Here is a 20,225-nt window from a genome sequence, read left to right on the forward strand (position 1 = left end):
TCCAAATGCTGGACTGAAAAAGTTTACAAGAAATTTTTATTTGAAGACTTTCCATTTGTTTTATTAAAATCTTAATTTCATGAGATGCAATTATTATGGAAGACGTGATCATCAGGTCTCACTAAACGAAACTGGGTCTAAATAAAGTGGTACAGTATTTTGGATGAATGCAGAAACTTTGGAGTTCCTCATTCTGGGCTCACATCTCATTTCAGCCACTTACTTGAGGTGGGACTTCAGTCAACTGCTTGATTTTTCCAAGTCTCACTTTTATTGATGGTAAACTGTGAATATTAATCACCTCTTAAGTTTGCTGTGAGGGTTAAAACGATGTACTGAATATCATTATGCAATGCCATCAAAGAAGGAAACATTAAATAAACGGCAGTAGTTAGTATCATTACTGGTATTAGTTACTTTTCAGTTTTCTGTATTAATTAAGAGATAAATAGCTTTCTAACTGTTTTTTTTCCTTTTCTTTTTTTTTTTTAAAGATGGAGTCTCGCTCTTATCACCCAGGCTGGAGTGCAGTGGCCTGATCTCTGCTCACTGCAACCTCCGCCTCCCGGGTTTCTCCTGCCTCAGCCTCTTGAGTAGCTGGGATTAGAAGTGCCCACAACCACGCCCCTCTAATTTTTGTACTTTTAGTAGAGACCAGGTTTTGCCATGTTGGCCAGACTAGTCTCGAACTTCTGACCTCAGGTGATCCACCAGCCTCAGCCTCCCACAGTGCTGGGATTACAGGCATGAATCACTGCGCCCGAACACTTTCTTTTAGTGAGAATTGGAGACATTGTATGTTCTCCATGTCAGGTATCATCATATTACTTAGGGACATTTGCTTTAGACCCAATTGTGATTTATTTCCAAATACAGGACTATTTTCACTTTGGATGACTTTAATATCTCATGAGACTGAATTAATTTTAATAATTACGGCTTGGTCATCCCAGCCAAGCTAACTAGCTGTTCCACTCTGAGCATGACTTGCTCCAGCTCTTAAGAGATATTGCTCCATGGCTGGGTGCAGTGGTTCACGCCTGTAATCCCAGCACTTTAGGAAGCCGAGGCAGATGGATCACGAAGTCAAGAGTTTGAGACCAGCTTGGCCAATATGGTGAAACCTTGTCTCTACTAAAAATACAAAAATTAGCCAGGTGTGGTAGTGTGCGCCTGTAGTCCCAGCTGCTTGGAAGGCTGAGGCAGGAGAATTGCTGGAACCCAGGAGGCGGAGGTTGCAGTGAGCCAAAATTGTGCCACTGCACTCCAGCCTGGGCAACAGAGCAAGACTCTGTCTCAAAAAAAAAAAAAAAAAAAGAGAGAGATATTGCTCCACCTACAAAGAACACTCTCCCAATATGCTCTCTTTATTTGAAATCCACTCAGAATCATGTCTCTGCTATTAAGATATCCTCATGAATTCCCACTACTTTATATTACTGCATTAGGTCAGAGATTCTAAGCTTCGTGAATCACGCACAGAACGTTCATTTAACAAATATTAACTGAGCACCTATTGTATGCAAGGTACTATTCTACGTATTAGAAATATAGCACTGAACAAGTCAGAGGAAGTTCCTGCTCTCTTGGCCCCTGAATTTTAATTGTAGGAGGTTAAAAAAAAATCTGATAAACAAATTGGTTTCAGTTCAAAACTTGGAGAGGAAATAATAGAACAAGTTGATTTAAGAGTAACCAGAAAGACTGCCTGCCAAGTGTCAGGGAAGGCAGAGCTACAGTTTATGGCCACCCATCTTGGTCTTGTGCACTGCACAACTCTAGAAAGTTCTGCTCATGTAGATTGCAAACAGGTGATGTGCGTTGAGCGCTAAATGGCACAGAAGGAAAGGCCATGCAAAGATCTATGTAAAGGACATTTTTATAGGAGGGAGAAAATAGAACAAAGACTCTAAAGGAGGCATGAGCTTTGTATTCTCGAACAGAAGGCAAGGCAGTTGACCACAGCATCTGGGCATGGGGGCAGGTGCACAGAAAGGAGGGCGAAATGTAGGCATTGAGGTGGCTCCTAGGTCTGGTTGCACCATGTCATCTTGAATAGCTTTTGTAAAATATGGATATATGGACCCCCCCCCCCCAGATGAATTAAATCACAATCATTGAAGGTAGAGCCCAGGCACTCTGTGTGTGTGTGTGTGTGTGTGTGTGTGTGTGTGTGTGTATGTGTGTGTGTGTGTGTGTGTTAGAGTTTCCTAGATGATATTAAAACACAGCCAATGTTGAAAAACACTGATAAAAAGCTTTATAGTCCCTGATAAGGGATTATGATTACTATGTTGGTTTTTTAATTAATGTTTCTGGTTATTTTTTAGTGTCTCATCTCCCCATTTAAAATTTGCATTCCGGGCACTTTCTGATCGTTTTATCTTTGTGAAACACCAACTGGAGAACTACAGATGCAATAGATGCACAATACAAGGCTGTGACTGTCTTCTGTATGCCTAAATCTGCTTAGAGTGCACTGGAGAAATAGACACATGCTTCCAGGCATATTCCCAATTACATTTAAAAAAATAAACAGACAGGTGCATGAAAACTCCAGCACTTAGCAGCTGGCTCCTATGCATTTCCTCAGGGGAAATGGAGCTGTTGGCTAGGCATTCTCCTGAGTATTTGCGAAGATACAAAGAAAGGTGGTTTTGAACTCTGTTTCAGAATTGGAAAACACTAGGACCTCTGGGCCATGAGGAAGAGGGTCAAGACTCCCAAATGCTGCTTAACTTTCACCAAGATACACATGTCCCAGAATCCCAGTGACTTCTCTAAGAGGCAAAAATTGCTCTTTCCAATTTTGAAAGTCAGAAACCAGAGGTGCCATGGAAAGGACTTGCTGATGAAGGTCACATAGAAAACGAGGGAGAACATAAGCAAAAAATTGTGCTGTTTGAAAATGGCTGTTGGCATGTGCAAAATTCCGAAGAGTCATTCCAGGATTGTTTGAGGGCGGTCTAGCTGTGACATCTGTCACTGTAACAGCAGCCAGGGTTGGTTTTGATAAATCTCTGCTTCATATTCTCAGTTTATGAGAAGGCCCTTCCCAACTAGAATAGAATCATCCTTCAGTTGTGGGTGATAGGAATTGTCAGAGGTCTAGTGAGACTTCCAGGTAACATGTGATTGGAAAGAAGTTATATCCTTGGTAGCATATTCCTGAAATTCTCACAGTGATCAATACAAGAGTAGTGATCGCCGTGAGCACTCCAGGCTCACATCAGCAGCCTTCCTACCTGTACTGCTTAAAACTTTGACCTGTAGGTATGTCCAATCTTAAATAAGGCTTCTAAAATCATAGATCATTGACATAGGCATTGAACATTATTTATTATTGAGTTTAATAATTTCAGCCTGGGTTTGCATCCTATATCTGCCACTTAGGAGCTGTGTGATCTAGACAAACCAGTAAAACACAACTTCATAAAGACAGGAGCTTTTGAATCAGACTTCTTTTGCAGCGATGTATCCTTATAAAGATGCTTGCTATGCATGCATAAACCTTAGTTTCTTCATCTTTAAAATGGGAATAGCCATTAACATCTATCTCATAGATTTTTGTGAGTATTAAATAAAATAATGCATGCAAAGAACATTACATCTTGCCTAGTGAATAGTAAACACTCAATAATGTTAGTAGAGGAAAGGCCAGTGTAATCATTTTTAGCAGAATATTTATAATAATTAGATAGCTTTCCAATTACCTATAAATATTCTAACAATAGAAGTACACTCTCTCAGGCTACCTAACAATCATTATCTTGAGTATCTGATCCCAAATATAGGCTCCAAACATCAAACGAAGGACTGTATTTTGAATAACAACCGGAAATTTTATCCAGATTTTTGATTCACCTATTTCAGCATCTTTGCTTTAAAAACTCCTCCCCTTTCATTTTGAGCTCCCCTTTCATTTTGAGCTCAATCTAGGAAAGAATAAAATCACCATGGTGACAACTGCCCCCTCTTTAGAGCATATTCAAATTTATGTTGAGCTTTCATGAAGCTGCTGTGTCTTGCCTTTACATTGTCTCTTGGAGTCACTCAAAGGCAGAGGAATTTCTTTATTACTTCAGGTAGCCTTCAAGGATGCAAAAGAGTAATTTGGAGATCTGGAATTGCAAATTTGATAATAAATAATTCTATCATATTTGAACTGGGCAAATTATGTACTAGGGCCCTAATGTTAAAGGCATCATAGGTAACATGAATAACAGCCTTATTTAACAAAAATGTATGTATCGTAGTATTTTTTTTCCCTGGAGTATCTGGTCAAGACATTCATTGAGTGGGTGTCACTTATTCAGAAAGTTGTCATGCATTATATCAGTTACGGCTTTGATACTGACATAATGACAATGGACTAAACAAATTTAGATCTTCCTGCTTTATAATAAACATCATGCTACCTTGAGTTGTGCTGGAAAATATTGCTAGTTCACTGTTGCATTCTGCTTAGGCAGGAGATAGAAGCTGAGAAAAAAGTCAGGTGAGGCTGGCTGAGTAACAGAAGTTTAAGGGAGTGCCAAAGTGATGACAGAGTGTACCATGGAGTGTTGTGGGAATTAAATGAGATAATGTATGTTTAATCCTTAACGGAGTTGGCCCACGATATCACGTGGTCTCCATGCGCTTGCTATTATTAAGCTCCAGAATGTATTATTATTGTTGTTATGGTTGCTGCTGTTGTTGCTGTTACTGAATTTCAACATTTAGTCTAAAATATATCTACATTTTGGGAAAATTCTCAATCTGATTTGTACATATATATATAAAACTAAAATGGCTTTTCAAAGCAATCCCAAAACACTGAGCTTATAGGTCTTCAGAGCCAAAATCTTGGGATACACAAATACACATTCAAGATATTTTTCAGCAAAGGCAGAGAGGTTTTGTTTGATAAATTCGTCTTATCACTGTGCAAGGAACTCGAGAAAGTGTGATGTGGCATCTCTGGTTACAAACTACCTATAACAAAAAATAAATGTCACTACCATTTCTTATACCGGAATTAGGAAACACACCAACAGCAGAACTATCTTATAAATGGCTAATTTCAGACATTCAAATCTAAATTGATGACCTTCAGTATGTGATTTATATAATAAGGAGGCTCTAGGGGGCTAGAGTAGCACCCTCAGGTAACTTTTCTGAAATATTTACCTTGACATCCTTAACTTTGAACACACATGCATGCACGCACACAGTCTAGAACAGAATTATTTGTCTCATGAATCATCCTGCTCCGTGTCCCGTTAAAATAGCAGTGTCACTCTGCAGACGTATAATCTTTTTGCTCTGGAATGCCCCACAGCTGGCAATCCATAAAGACTGCTGATGAGTCAAACTGATTTGTTCCTTAAGGAAACTTGGTGGGCAGTAACATTTCCCCTCCTGAAGCCCCTCATGGTCTTCCTAGGAGTGATATCCATGTGCGCATTGGGCCTCTTGAATCAATTTAATATCTCAATTTGTGCTACCGGCATTTCACTTGACAGTGGCAGGTCTCCCAAGCACTTTTACAATGACACTGCTGGCCTCGTTTAAGGTCATACATCTATTAAATTTGGAATTAATTCCCTTTTCCTATGTCAGCCCCATCCAAGTTCTTAGATGTAATCACACAAATCTAAAACGAGCTCAGTGAAGGACCCTTTGTGGACAGAATTTACTCATTCATCCAGAAAAACTATTTATTGACCACCTGTTATGTCCCAAGCAGTTGGTGAAGCAGTGGAGATTTAGTAATAAGGAAGCCAGATATGGTGGTTGTCTTCCCAGAGCACAGATTCATAAGCTGAGAAACCTGAATAAAATTGGCTAGTCCAAAAAGATTTCCTCCTTGAATTTAAATCACAGAAGAAGTGGCCACACATAACCCTCGTCTGAGTGCTGTGGTTTAGGGGAGAGTTTTCCCCAAGAAGCATCAATGGACCAGTGCTGCTTGAATCTCACACATTTGCATCGCTTTCTGGTGAAAGGAGAAAAAAAGAGAGTTTTACCAACCTTATCTCCCACTAATTATTTATGTAAATCTTTCTTTTGGGTCACAGCGGTTGCTCCCTAGAGTTTGCTTTTTTTTTTTTTTTTTTTTTTTTTTTTTGCCAATTTCATATACTGCAATATTTCCCAACCGTATTTCCAGCATTGCCTTCCCAATGGCAACAATTACTACCGGCATTATTCCTTATTATTTGTATTGATCTTGATACATTTTTTTAAATCACTTTTTAAAACATTATTTTAGAAGTCAATTATAAAAGACTTAAACATTTTGAAACAGTATTATTTACTGTAAATAGAAAGTAATTGTAAATTTAAATTAATTTTTAAAAAGCTCCTAATTTCAAACTAGAAACTATTCGCTAATAAAAGTTCTGTATGTGAACCTACTACTTTTTTCCTAAAATAGAGGTATTAGCAAGTTTAACAGAGTTATTAGAGTCGTAGTAGTTGCAAACTAAGATACTCTTCTTGAAGTAATGACTGTGTCAAAAGAAATTTGAAAACAGAATATCTCACTTCGGCTGCATGCGGTGGCTCATGCCAGATCCCAGCAATTTGGGAGGCCAAGGCGGGCAGATCACCTGAGGTCAGGAGTTTGAGACCAGCCTGGCTAACATGGTGAAACCCCATCTCTACTAAAAATGCAAAAAAAAATTAGCTGGGAGTGGTGGCAGGTGCCTGTATGCCCAGCTACTTGGGAGGCCGAGGCAGGAGAATTGCTTGAATCCGGGAGGCAGAGGCTGCAATAATCGGGATCACACCACTGCACTCCAACCTGGGCAACAGAGTGAGACTCCATCTCAAAATAAATAAATAAATAAATAAAATGAAATACAAAATAAAAAATATCTTACTATTCTATTAACCATTTAAATGTCCTCCCATACCACTACTGATATGCATTTTGCTCTTCTGGTAATAATGCTGTAGTAATAATAGTAGTAATAAGAAGAAGAACAAAACATGATAATAGAAAGCTCACTTTATGCCCAGCCTTGTTATAAGCACTTTCACACATAATACTAATCGATTCTCCTAACACGCTATGAGGAAAGCACTTTTACACTCATAGAGCTGTCGAGTTTAAGAGCAGTCACAGATTAAACCCAGGCTCTAAGTCAAACAGACCTTGTTCCCAGCTTGACCGTTTATTTTGCAACCCTGGGCAGGTCACTTTAACACAATTTTGCAGAAGAAACTGAAACGACAAGAGGCAAGAAATAAACATTCTATGCCTGGGATGAGGACTCAGTAAGTAGGAAAAAGAACAGAAGAGTGGTCTTTGAATCTTTCTGCTGCCATTCACTAGCCGTGTAAGGTTGGGAGGCTGTCTAATATCATCCCTGAAGTGAGATCATATCAATTCCTGTATAACGTCCTGGTCAATGTTTTGAAGTGGCTGCAGTGAATGTCTAACTCAGTAGCTGGCATGTAATAGCCCTCAATAAGCAGGCCTTATTATTCTGCAGTGTGCTTAGCAAACCCCTATTTACAGCTCGTTCTGCACCATTCATTCTTTCTTTCAGATGCTTTCTCCTTTGCTTTCTGCCTGTAATAATAACTACAATAATTCTTTCCTCTGAATTTCATATTATTTACTTTTTAAAGAACCAAGTAGTTCTTCCAATGTAATTGAAACATTTAAAAAGCAAAAAAAAAAGGCTTAGAAACTTTTAAAAACCATTTATATTATTTAACTCACTATATTCTCCTAAAAGGCACACAAAGAACACTTAGTAGATTAATTTTTAAGTTAATAATGGTATGAAATGAGAAAGGTTATGTCAGCAATACCCAGGAAGCAATACCTTGGATCATAAATACCTTGATTTATGATCATAAAATTGGTATTTGTGATCATAAATACCAAGTGAAAGTGAAAAAATATCATGTCTTTGTTTTCTAAAGATATGTTTTCCCCTTTATGTTGGCTGTCCATAATACTTGATATAAATAGCACCATCTTCTGCTTGAAGATATTAATTCTTTCTCATAACAATAATATATCTACATTGTTGGTAGGAGTAGAATGGCTTAACATCAACGATAAACTTCTCAATTTGATTAGAATGTGTCATATGCTAATATGTGATCAGTAACATAAAATTACGGTAGAAAGTCAGAAAAATATACTAAAAAAGTAGCACAGGAAAATACAAATGCTCCATTACCTCTCTTCCCAGAAATAACCACTATTAACATTTTCTGGTATGTCCTTTTTGCCCTTTTATAAAAAGTGTTCTTTTGGTACATTTTTAATATAACTATACTGGCATCGGGCTACACATCCTTTTAAAAACAATATAGAAAGGTATTTTTACATTCTTATATATTCTTTGAGAAGATACATTTTTCAGGAATATATAGCACTTTGACATTTGGATGTCATTATTTAATCAAGTCCTTATTTGTAGAATTCTAGGTTGTTTTCAAATTGCTTCTATTTTATTTTATATATTTATTTACTTATTTATGCATTCATTTGTTTATTTATTTTAGCATCCTGAACAAAGGTTTCCCACGAGAATCACAGGAGCAGCTGTGAGAAGCAAGACCACACAGAGGTGGGGTAAGCGTGCACAAATGGCAACCACACAGTGCCAAGGTGAAGCAGTGGAAGAAATTGTTCCTATTTCAAATCATTCATTCAGCAACATCTTTTAAATATATCTTTCTATCTGTGTTGATTCTTCTCTTAGCAAAAAATGTTAAATGTATAATAGCAGGTTCAAAAGTTGTAAGCCTTTTTAGGTCCTCAGCACTTCTTGTTCCCATAGAGAGTGATTAGTAATTCTCCACACCACACTGTCACCAACACCAAGGATAATAGAAAAAACATCTCTGATAATTTGCCTAGAAGACCAATACCTATATCTTATCATTTATGAATTCTTAAAAACATGTTACTTAATCATCTAAGAAGAAAACCAATATTTTAGGCACCCATCCCAATTATCTTCTACTCAACTTCTAAAAATTATTTACAAATGAAAGATGCTGCATTTGTGGAAGGTAACCAGGAAGATACACAACATTTACTTATTTCAAGTTTTAACCTTGGATCATGCAGGACAAATGAAAAGCTGTCTGTCTGAATTTCAGTTTAATCCACATATAACTATGTTCATTATACTGTCATCAGGAACATACTTTAAGACATAGTTTTAGAAGGCCCACTGCTGGATTTAGTTTACAGATGATACTGGTTGTATTACAATACCTTTTCATGCGAAGACTCACGTGAGAAATTTCTATCAGACCTAAGCATTAGAGAAATCTTTGTTTCCTCGAAGTAGCTATGGCACTTTCTTTTCAATTTAGGCAACATAGATATATCAAAGGAACACATTTCAATTTGGGCTTCGTTTAGCAAGAAGTTCGAAGATAAACTTTACAAACCCACTTCAAAAATTATGTTAAGGCATTTTATATACCGATGTAAATTGTCTTAATATTATTATGTATATATATAAAATATAGTAATATAATATATATTAGTCCGTGTGTGGTGGCTCGAGCCTGTAATCCCAACACTTTGGGAAGCTGGGAAGCCGAGGCAGGTGGATCACTTGAGGTCGGGAGTTCAAGACCAGCCTGACCAATATGGAGAAACCCTGTCTCTACTAAAAATACAAAATCAGCCAGGCATGGTGGCGCATGCCCACAATCCCAGCTACTTAGGAGGCTGAGACAGGAGAATCGCTTGAACCTGGGAGGCGGAGGTTGCAGTGAGCCGAGATCAAGCCATTGCACTCCAGCCTGGGCAACAAGAGCAAAACTCTGTCTCAAATATATATATATATATATATATAACATACGTATAATATTATATATAATATATATATAAAATGTGTGTGTGTATATATATATGTATGTATATACGTAGAGAGAGAGAGAGAGAGAGACAGAGAGACAAAGACAAAGACAGAGAGGCATTCTATTTGTGGATTCCATATTTGTGAATTTGCCAATGGACTAAAATTTATTTGAAACCCCAAAATGAACACTAACAGCACTTTCTTGGTCATTCATGGACATGTGCAGAGGGCCAAAATATTTGAATAATCGGGCATGCATGCTCCAGCTGAGGTGTAACAAGGTGACCCTCTGCCTTGTTGTTTCAGCTCTCACACTGCAAACAAGTGTCTTTTTCCCTCTCTAGGTAGTCCCACGTTTTCCATATTTTGTGCTGTTTGTGATAGCACTGTCTAACATGGCCCCCAAGCATGGTGCTGCAGTGCTATCCAGAGGTCCTAAGCACAAAAAGGCTGTGTTGGAGAAACTTTTCTCAGGCAAGAGTTGTAGCGGATTGACCATGACTGCAATGTTAACAAATCAATAGTTTATATTCAATAAGATGTCTTTAAACAGAAGCACACAGAAAGCAAGGTTATGTATTGATCTGTTGGTTTGTTGATGAAAATGTTGTGACCAGAGGCTTGCCATTTCCTAACTCTATTTCCCAGAGGGGCAATAGTTCCATATTCGCTAATTCTGTGTTCATAGAGACTTTATTTTATTATTATTATTATTATTATTATTATTATTATTATTATTATACTTTAAGTTTTAAGGTACATGTGCACAACGTGCAGGTTTGTTACATATGTATCCATGTGCCATGTTGGTGTGCTGCACCCAATAACTCGTCATTTAGCATTAGGTATATCTCCTAATGCTGTCCCTCCCCCATGCCTGCACCCCACAACAGTCCCCGGTGTGTGATGTTCCCCTTCCTGTGTCCATGTGTTCTCTTTGTTCATTTCCCACCTATGAGTGAGAACATGCAGTGTTTGGTTTTTTGTCCTTGTGACAGTTTGCTGAGAATGATGGTTTCCAGCTTCATCCATGTCCCTACAAAGGACATGAACTCATCATTTTTTATGGCTGCATAGAATTCCATGGTGTATATGTGACACATTTTCTTAATCCAGTCTATCATTGTTGGACATTTGGGTTGGTTCCAAGTCTTTGCTACTGTGAATAGTGCCGCAATAAACATACGTGTGCATGTGTCTTTATAAGGAACATTACTGTTGTGAAAAACAAGAATTAACGGTATTTATTTACTTTCTCTATATGATTGTAATATTATACCCATACTCCTTATTAACATGCCTTTTGTTGTTGCTGTTGTTGTTGTTGTTTTTTTTTCTGAGACGGAGTTTTGCTCTTGTTGCCCAGGCTAGAGTGCAATGGCGAGATCTCTGCTCACCGCAACCTCCACTTCCCGGGTTCAAGAGATTCTCCTCCTTCAGCCTCCCAAGTATCTGGGATTACAGGCATGTGCCACCACACCTGGCTAATTTTGTATTTTTAGTAGAGACAGGGTTTCTCCATGTTGGTCAGGGTGGTCTTGAACTCCCAACCTCAGGTGATCCACCCGTCTTAGCCTCCCAAAGCGCTGGGATTACAGGCATGAGCCCTGCACCCGGCCCAACATTCCCACTTTTGTAACCCATGTTCTATTGACCTGAGTATGGTATGCATGTACACACACAAACATACCCACTCAAAGACCTTAACTATAATCCTTTGACTTACTTATAGTTTATATTATATATAATTATATTTAATTTATATTAAATTAACATCTAATAATAAATATTTATCTTTTAGTGTTCTAGTCAAAACAGATTTATAATTTATTTTTCTTTTATTTTCTCAACACCTAGTTAAAATGATTGATTTTGCCGAAACTCTGTTCTATTTGCTCCTCCTGGTTTGCATAGTTCCGGTGATGCAACAAGCACCTCTGGACTACTTTGCCTTTTTTATAACTGTTTTATACTAGTAAAGTGAGCCATTCAAAGACATTCCCTCTCAGTTTTCCAAATGAGCTACCTAAAATTTTCAGTAATGTTTTATAATTACTTTTCTTAGTTCATGTTACAAATACCTTATTGAAACCTAAATCTACAACCCAATGGTGGTTGACAAACATAAATGAGCACACTATTCTCACTTCAGCATAAGTGACAATGGGAATTTAAACAAACAAGGCATGATTTAAAATTACATAATTAATTTAATAAATCATGGCTTATCCGATCATATTCTTTATGATAATGTATGTCTTTTTCTAGAATAATCTCATTATTTTCTTGTCCAAAAAGTGCAAACAGTGGATTAGGATCTGGAGTAACAGACTGACAAAATATGTTTTTCCTCCCTCCTAGTTGTATAAACTTGAGCAAGATATGTAACCTATTGGGACCTCAGTTTTCAGGATTAAAGAAGACTTTACTTTTGACGGTTAAATAACATAATTTATGCCAAAAAGAAAAAAAGTTTAAAAATGGTATATGACATATATTTAATAGCTGTTCCTTTCTCCATTTTCCCATGATAATTGTTACGTTTAAACACCACAGGCATCCTATATTAGTTCTAGTTACACTAAGTTCTATTTTATTCTTTACATTTCCAACAAAATATTTTGTGAAATATGTAGTATTGTATGACTTGCATACAGTGTAGTTTAAAAAACAGTTGGCCGGGCACGGTGGCTTACACTTGTAATCCCAGCACTTTGGGAGGCCGAGGCGGGTGGATCACGAGGTCAGGAGATCGAGGCCATCCTGGCTAACATGGTGAAACCCCGTCTCTACTAAAAAATACAAAAAATTAGCCAGGCGTGGTGGCACGCACCTGTAATCCCAGCTACTCGGGAGGCTGAGGCAGGAGAATGGCGTGAACCCGGGAGGCGGAGCTTGCAGTGAGCCGAGATGGCGCCACTGCACTCCAGCCCAGGGGACAGAGCGAGACTCCGTCTCAAAAAAAAAAAAAAAAAAAAAAAAAACAGTTCAGGCCAGGCACAGTGGTTCATGGTTGTAATCCCAGCATTTTGGGAGGCCGAGGAGGGTGGATCACTTGAGGTCAGGAGTTCGAGACCAGCCTGGCCAACATAGTGAAACTCTGTCTTTACCAAAAATACAAAAATTGGCTGGGTGTGGTGGTGCATGCCTTGGGAGGCTGAGGCAGGAGAATCACTTGAACCTGGGAAATAAGGGTTGCAGTGAGCTAAGATCGCACCACTGCACTCCAGCCTGGGCAACAGAGAGCGAGACTCTGTCAAAAAAAAAAAAGAACAAACAGCTCAAAATGCACTCAACTTAAAGGTTAGCTGTTGAGTATCAAAGGGTGTTTCTGTGCTGACAGAAAATGAAAAGGAAAAAAGAGCTCAGTGTAATACTTTCAACAGGGGAGTGCTAATAATTTAAGTATTTATATGGAAATGGATTTTATATTAGAGAAAAATGCGTTAATCTTATTTTTAAGAGAGACTTGGTCACTTATATATTTAGTATATAGTGACTATTATGAACCATTTAAACGGGAAGACAAGTGAAAATGTCAGCTTATATTCTACTGATAGGGAGTTAAATCCACACATCACGCCACAGCAGGATGCACTGCCTAAAACATATTCCCTATTTAGGTCTCTTGATTTTCTTCAAACTTCTCCCTAAAGTACGGTTTCATTTTAATAATATTGAAAAATATGTGCTTTGTTTAGCTCTTATCAAAGGCAAACTTTAAAAATATTAGGATTTTTTCCTATGATTTTTTACTGTCTTTCTCTTTTATTTTCATATTTTAAACAGTGAAAAACAGACAAAAATCATATTTTTAGTGATGATGAAAGAAGCGCTTCTTGCATTTCATCCTAGTCTGGTTGAAAGTAGGTACGGCTGCCCTAGAACTATAAGGATCTACATTTATACCTAGTGTTTTCTCTGAATCCAACATGGAATAAAAACCACTCTATACACAACTTCATTAAGCAAAAGGTTGATTTTTTGTATGTTATGTTTAAGGTAGATCCCTGGCCAGAAAAGCTGCATACCTTAGGATACTGCCTCTTAAAGAGCAAAGAGAATGGCATTTAAAACTTCAGGCATAAGCTTACATGAAAAGGAAAGAGCTAGGGCTGGTCTGGGAACTGAAAACCTGGGAAAAGACTGGCTTCTGTTTATAAAGCCCCTTATTGCCTGGCAAAGCTATTCTCACTTATTCTACTAGGGCACCGAATGACACTCTAAATGAGCAGCAGAGGGCAGAAGCCTTACAGGGCCCTTTTGTAAGTAGGTGGTTATTTCTTGAAAACAGGTTCAATGAAATGTAATGCCAGGCAGTTAGCACGAGGAAGTTCTTCTGAAAGTTCGTAGTAGTTTTCTGCAAGCCAGGCCCTGCATCAATGACTGGCTTGTTATTTAGCCATAATTCGAAACATTTTTGGTTGCAATAGTGAATCATGAAAATACTGCCCTATCACATGACGGCAACACGTTATGAAAGAATTGAATGAATGTGCAGGCCAGCTTGTCAGCCAGGTCACTGTAAAACACCTGAGAACTTCAGCAAGTTGTTCAAGCTTTCATCCTCTAAACTTGAGATTCTAAGATTTGCTTTTATTCTCAAGGAAGTTCCCAGCACCATGTAGCCTTTCCTTTTTCTTCCCACATCCCCATGCCATTCCTTACCATCCTCTACCTACTTTCCCATTCACCATGCACCAAAACACCATCTTGTCACATTTTATCAGAAAACTGAGTTAGAAGATTAAATTAGATGATGAGGTTAGGATGATGAACAACAAAAAGAAAAATAGGGGATGGTTGTTGGGTATAACGGGGAAACCCTCCAGGAAGCCTCAACCAAGGCTTCATTCTCCATGGCAGGCTCCATTCTACCTAGTTCTCCCCCATGAAACTCTCTCTCTCTCTCTAACTCTGCAGTTTTCTGGTCTGTTACTTGCTGGGAGAGGACAGATGGGTTAGCATAGGATATGCCAGAGTCTTGGGTCTGTTTCACCATACGCCTTCCTATTTCTTCCAAAATTGACAACTCTGCATTTATAATGGATTCCCTAACCACTTGGTTAGAATTCCTTAAGAACAACAGCAAAAACAGACCCAAGCTTCTACGACAGCAAGTGGCACCAGGGGATATTTCCAGGAAAGAATGGCACCTGGTCTGTGAACTATCCACCTTTCCTTCTAACCAAGGCAGAGTTGCACAGCCAATTTGAAGCTGGCCTCCAAGACACTGGGAACAAATATTCTTCAGAGAAAGCTAAGGTGTGCTGAGCACTGCTTATTAAATTGAATGCCTGTATCAGAAGGAAAGCACAATACAATCCTAACACAGACGCTACCACTCTAATGGAAGATTCTCCCTGTTCAGGTCGCACACCCATGAAAACGTATGAAGCCAGCAAGAAGAATGTGGAAAACTAGCCATGGTAGACAGGTAGATTTAAAACACACTGCTTGGACGTCAATTTCTTCGCCAGCAAAATGGAGCTAGAACTGCTGTCAACGTTCCTTTATCCCTAACTATTTGTCTAAATACTGGGCTAGGTACTTTATTGCATCATCTCATTTAATTGTCACCACAGCCTCATGAGATTCCCATTCAGGAATTATATAATCTGCTCCTTCTGTACTGTCTAAAGTGACTGTTTCAACCAGGCTGATTATTGTATTATGAACACCTCTGTCATGAGAGCGTTCATGTCTTCACCCTGTCCTTAACACCCTTTCTACTTCCTCGGCCACCTAAGACATAATCTTCACTAATGTCTCACTTTTGCAGAAAAACTTCTGCTAGAAATGAAGAATTAAAAAAAAAAAAAGAAGAAAAAGGATTTAATCCAGATCTATTTTCCACTGGTTTGTCTAACTGCTTATGAGTTTTTAATATCTTCTCTTACACCTTGTCCTTAACCATAAAGTCTCTATACATACTCGATTTACTAAAAATATGCTGTAGCTGATGTTCTAGCTAAGTCAGATGTCCCGACTTCAAATTAACATTGCATAGTGCATTAATGGTCCTTATAGAACCCTTTAGCTGTTCCACTCCAAAATGAGCCATCTTGGCAGAATTTGACCTGTAAAAAGATAAAAGTAAGATCTAAACAGCAAAAGACCGGAGCAAAATGGTTGTAGGTGTCTTAAGAAAGAACCTGAGGGAAATATTTGATATAGGGGGCCAGATGATGTCAAAATATACGGAGAACACCAGTTCAGGGACCATAAAAGCAGAAACGATTTAAATGGGAACATGAGAAAAGCTTAATGATTTTCTCTTCGCTTTCTGTCTTATGGCCTGTATAGATTAACAACATTTAACAGATCAAGAGGGCCAAGTTTTTCCATCCAAAAGGCCTTTGCACTCTAGGATGTGATGCTATGTAGCCTAGCTAATCACAACCAGCACAGTTTATTTCTATGTGAAGATAGCAAATAAGAAAAGTGTGGTGACCAAATTATTTGGTGGGGTGAGGTGCGGGGAGTCACAGGGGGATCTATCCAGGTAGAAAAGAGGCAGATGTGCAACTGAAGAAGTGTAAAGTCATTCAATTGGGTTGGGAGGGGGAGAGACAATAGCAAATTTCAAAGACAGAAAATGGCCGTACAAATTACTTCTGTCCATAAGAAAAAGAAAATCCTTTTCTGCACAGAGCTGGAAAAGCCCTATTTTGTGCCCTGTATGAAAGCACTTTGATCAACAATGCAAACACAACTTGAGACAGAGCAGAACACAAAATTGTAGCTATGATTCCACTCACCAAAAGGGTGGATCTTCGATGTACAATTCAGCTGGCTTTACAGGAGTGCTCCACAGCAAAGCCAAATGACGAAGCAAGCCCCAGACCGCTTAGGCAATTAAAAAGCTGGATGTAACTGTTAAAATGAAAAAGAAAATAGGTAAGACCCAAATGAGCATATAAAGCAAACCCAAAAAAATGCAAATAAATACCATACATCTTCAAAATGTAGGAAAGTTGGAATTAGGAGCTAAATGAACTAAATTGCACACCTTATCTCTTAAAGAGTATCTTTCAATAGAGGAATGTAAAATATGGTATAAAACATACTGATTAGTTAAATCACTTTGACTATGGCACACTATTCCTATTAATATACATTACCACAATTATAGAATATCTATTTGTTATCCTTCAAAGATGATGCAGTTTATACTACAAATGCAGAAATACACAGTATTAGAGTGAGAGAATAGTTCAAGTGCATTTTTCCAGCAACATACAGACCTTATGTTTGCTCTTCAGATTTACAAATAATTTATTTCATCTTAAAATGTACAGTTTGCTCATCCATACAACTTAAGCATGATTTTGCTGACTTTTAAATTTAAATATTTACTGGCTAATACCATTGTCAATAGCATGTGGGGTATATCATATAACAGGAAGGTCCCAGTGATCCCAACAGAACTTGCTCTGAGCAAATAAGTTTAATCATCTAAAAACTGGAATATAATAGCTCCTATTTCATAGAAATGTTGCAAAGATAAAATATAAAATTCCATGAAAGCACTTGGCACAGTGCCCGGCACGTAATACTCCTCCAGTACATGTCTGCTGTCCTTGTCACAGTTGTTACCACCATTCCAAGGCTACATGTCTCAACTTCATCAACAGACGTGTTGGGCTCACCTCCTAATGACTGATGACTTTGGGCAAAGCAATTCCCTGCCCTCCCCACCAACCAAGGCCAAAAAAGGCAACACATCAAACTAAGCTACACCAAGACATCATTAAGTGACTCATTAAGTTCCTCCTCTTCTGGCAAGTAAAACTAGGACAGTGAGAAAGTGGAAGAAAAAAGACGGCTTGATAAAGAGGGAGTGACAATAATTGAAAACAATTAGCTCTAATTTCTCTGTTTTGCTCAAGTCATTCTCATCTTGGATGCTAAATGTATTCCTCCACATGTCAACACAATGAGCCCCGCCTTGTCTGGCCTGTCCAAGGCAGTGTGTAGGATTTTCTAATGAGCTGGGAAGTACCAGCTTGGCTGAACCCATCTTGAGTGCCCCTGTCCAGCCACAGCTGCATGCTATATTCCTAGACACCCTCCTTACAAGGTCAAGCAGCAATTTAAGACTGATGGCTGCATCTTCCCAACCACTCTGAGAAGCCCTTCTGCTCTCCACAAAGACACTTGGCAATCTGGCATAAAAGCGTTGAGTGCTAGCATCCTGATCTTCAAGATGGCTGGGAGTTGGTGGGGGGCGGGGGGTGAGGCGATTTGTCAAAATGCAGTGGGGAGAATGGAATTAAAACCACAGCATACTAGGATTTGGATGATCTCCTTCACTAATAAGCACAACCTCATTCAACGTCCCTGAAATCCTCTGAGCCTCAATCTTCTTATCTGTAAAATGGGAAGCCAATGCCTACCATACAAGATTGAGTAATATCGAAGGAAGATGCTTCTGGCACACAACAAAGGATAATTATCATCTACTTTTGCTTTCCTTTTTAAGCTAGTTTCCTTATTATTAATATACTACCTTGGTATATGATTATATGAGAATGGTAGGTATAGGATTGATTAATCAAGAGTATGTGTCTTTAAAAGACAAATTGACAAGACTTGACAAAACTGTAAGACCTTGTGTAAACTTGCTTTGTTTTTGTTTTACTTTTCAAGTCTTCAACTTGGCAAGCAGAGCCCAGCAAAGGAATACGGTTCTTTGATTCCCTCCTTAGAAACACTGCAGCCTTTATTGTCTTTATATCACACAGCTTTAGCACTTAATTATATCCTACCTTGGAATAATTAGGTGTCCTTATAATCAAGTCTGTTTACTCACTTGTGCAGTTCTGATCCTTTAATCTCTCTTGAATATTAGTTTGTAATGCTATTAAGAGCCACAATTTAACAATTTTATTACTAAATAAAATTGCAAGAATATTTTGAAGGAGTTCCACCAATGGGTTGAATTTTTAAAAATTACCTTTATAATTAGGAATAGTACAAATTTATAAAATAATTATGCCTGACAAATAGAAGCACACAGGGCTTGTGTGCCTTCCCGCTGACTAACTGTGAAGTCTTGGACAAGTCACTGCACTTCATCTGGGACCTGTGTGCAGAGGAACCTGTAGCATGGTCAGATACTTGTCTCAGCTAGATCATCAATTCAGTCTAAAGATAAGTTAAGAAGTATCTATAGTAACAAAACTATAATAAGACAACTGTCCATTTTAGGCAGTAGAAAAATGTTACGTGCTTAGTTTTTCTATATAACATAATTATAAATTTAAAACATTTAAAAGCCTGCTGCTAAAATATCAAAGACAAACCAAGCATCATCAGTGTACACAGTAGTACACTGGGTATAGTGTAATGATTAAATCACCAGGCTCTATGGTTCAAGTGCCTGGTCTTCACACTTGACAAAAATGCTTAGCAGTCATATGATCCTAGACAAGTTATAATCCTCTGTGTTCCTTGGATTCCTCCTGGGCAAGATAGGGATAATAACAATAATAATAATATCTAACTCAAAGGGTTGTGGTAAAGATTATATAGATTATTCACTTAACACAATGGCACATAATAAAAAGTAGCTATTATTAATATTTATTATGATTAGTGAAATAGAGTCACATAAAAATCCACTACTTTCCAAACTGTCAGACTCACACCATGTTTTGTTATTTGCATCATAAATATTTGTCAAATGAGGCTGGGTGCAGTGGCTCATGCCTATAATCCCAGCACTTTGGGAGGCCGAGATGGGTGGATCACGAGGTCAGGAGATCGAGACCATCCTGGCTAACACGATGAAACCCCGTCTTTACTAAAAATAAAAAAAATAAAAAAAAATTAGCCAGGCGTGGTGGCAGGCACCTGTAGTCCCAGCTACTCGGGAGGCTGAGGCAGGAGAATGCAGTGAACCCGGGAGGCGGAGCTTGCGGTGAGCCGAGATCGCGCCCCTGCACTCCAGCCTGGGCGACAGAGTGAGACTCTGTCTCAAAAATAAATAAATAAATATAAAAATAAAAAAATAAATATTTGTCAAATGAATAAATGAGAAAGATTTTTTGACTAGTATATTTCACTCATCAGATATTCAATAACAAATGGCATACGCTTTAAGACGGTACATTTAACAAATGTTATTTACTAGGTTTTCATCTACATTAAGATATATCAGATAAAGTTTATATGTTGTTTGAAATTAAATACCTTATTAATTAAATGACAGAACTAGGCAAATTCAAAATTTATAGTCTTTCTGAAATAGAAATTTCTGTTACAGTTTACATGCCAAATTTTCTGTGATGACAATGCGATTTGATCTATATTTTCAAGCTTATTTCTGAATATTTTTTAGCATCATTATAAAACTATCTAAATGGTTCAGGTAAATGAAAATTAAGT

General features: G+C 38.0%; 1 protein-coding gene across 5 annotated transcripts in view; it reads right to left on the reverse strand.

Annotated features, from left to right (window-relative positions):
- The window catches only part of TENM2 (teneurin transmembrane protein 2), a 1,389,831-nt gene that overhangs the window by 1,183,427 nt on the left and 186,179 nt on the right, over positions 1 to 20,225 (reverse strand). For all 5 annotated transcript variants that reach the window (XM_030825348.1, XM_030825333.1, XM_012505108.2 and 2 more), the window contains exon 2: positions 16,595 to 16,709. The gene's annotated coding sequence lies outside the window, so the exon portion shown is untranslated. The remainder of the gene's footprint in view (positions 1 to 16,594; positions 16,710 to 20,225) is intronic.

Source organism: Nomascus leucogenys, chromosome 2, assembly GCF_006542625.1.
Source record: "Nomascus leucogenys isolate Asia chromosome 2, Asia_NLE_v1, whole genome shotgun sequence".
NCBI classification, from domain to species: domain Eukaryota; kingdom Metazoa; phylum Chordata; class Mammalia; order Primates; family Hylobatidae; genus Nomascus; species Nomascus leucogenys.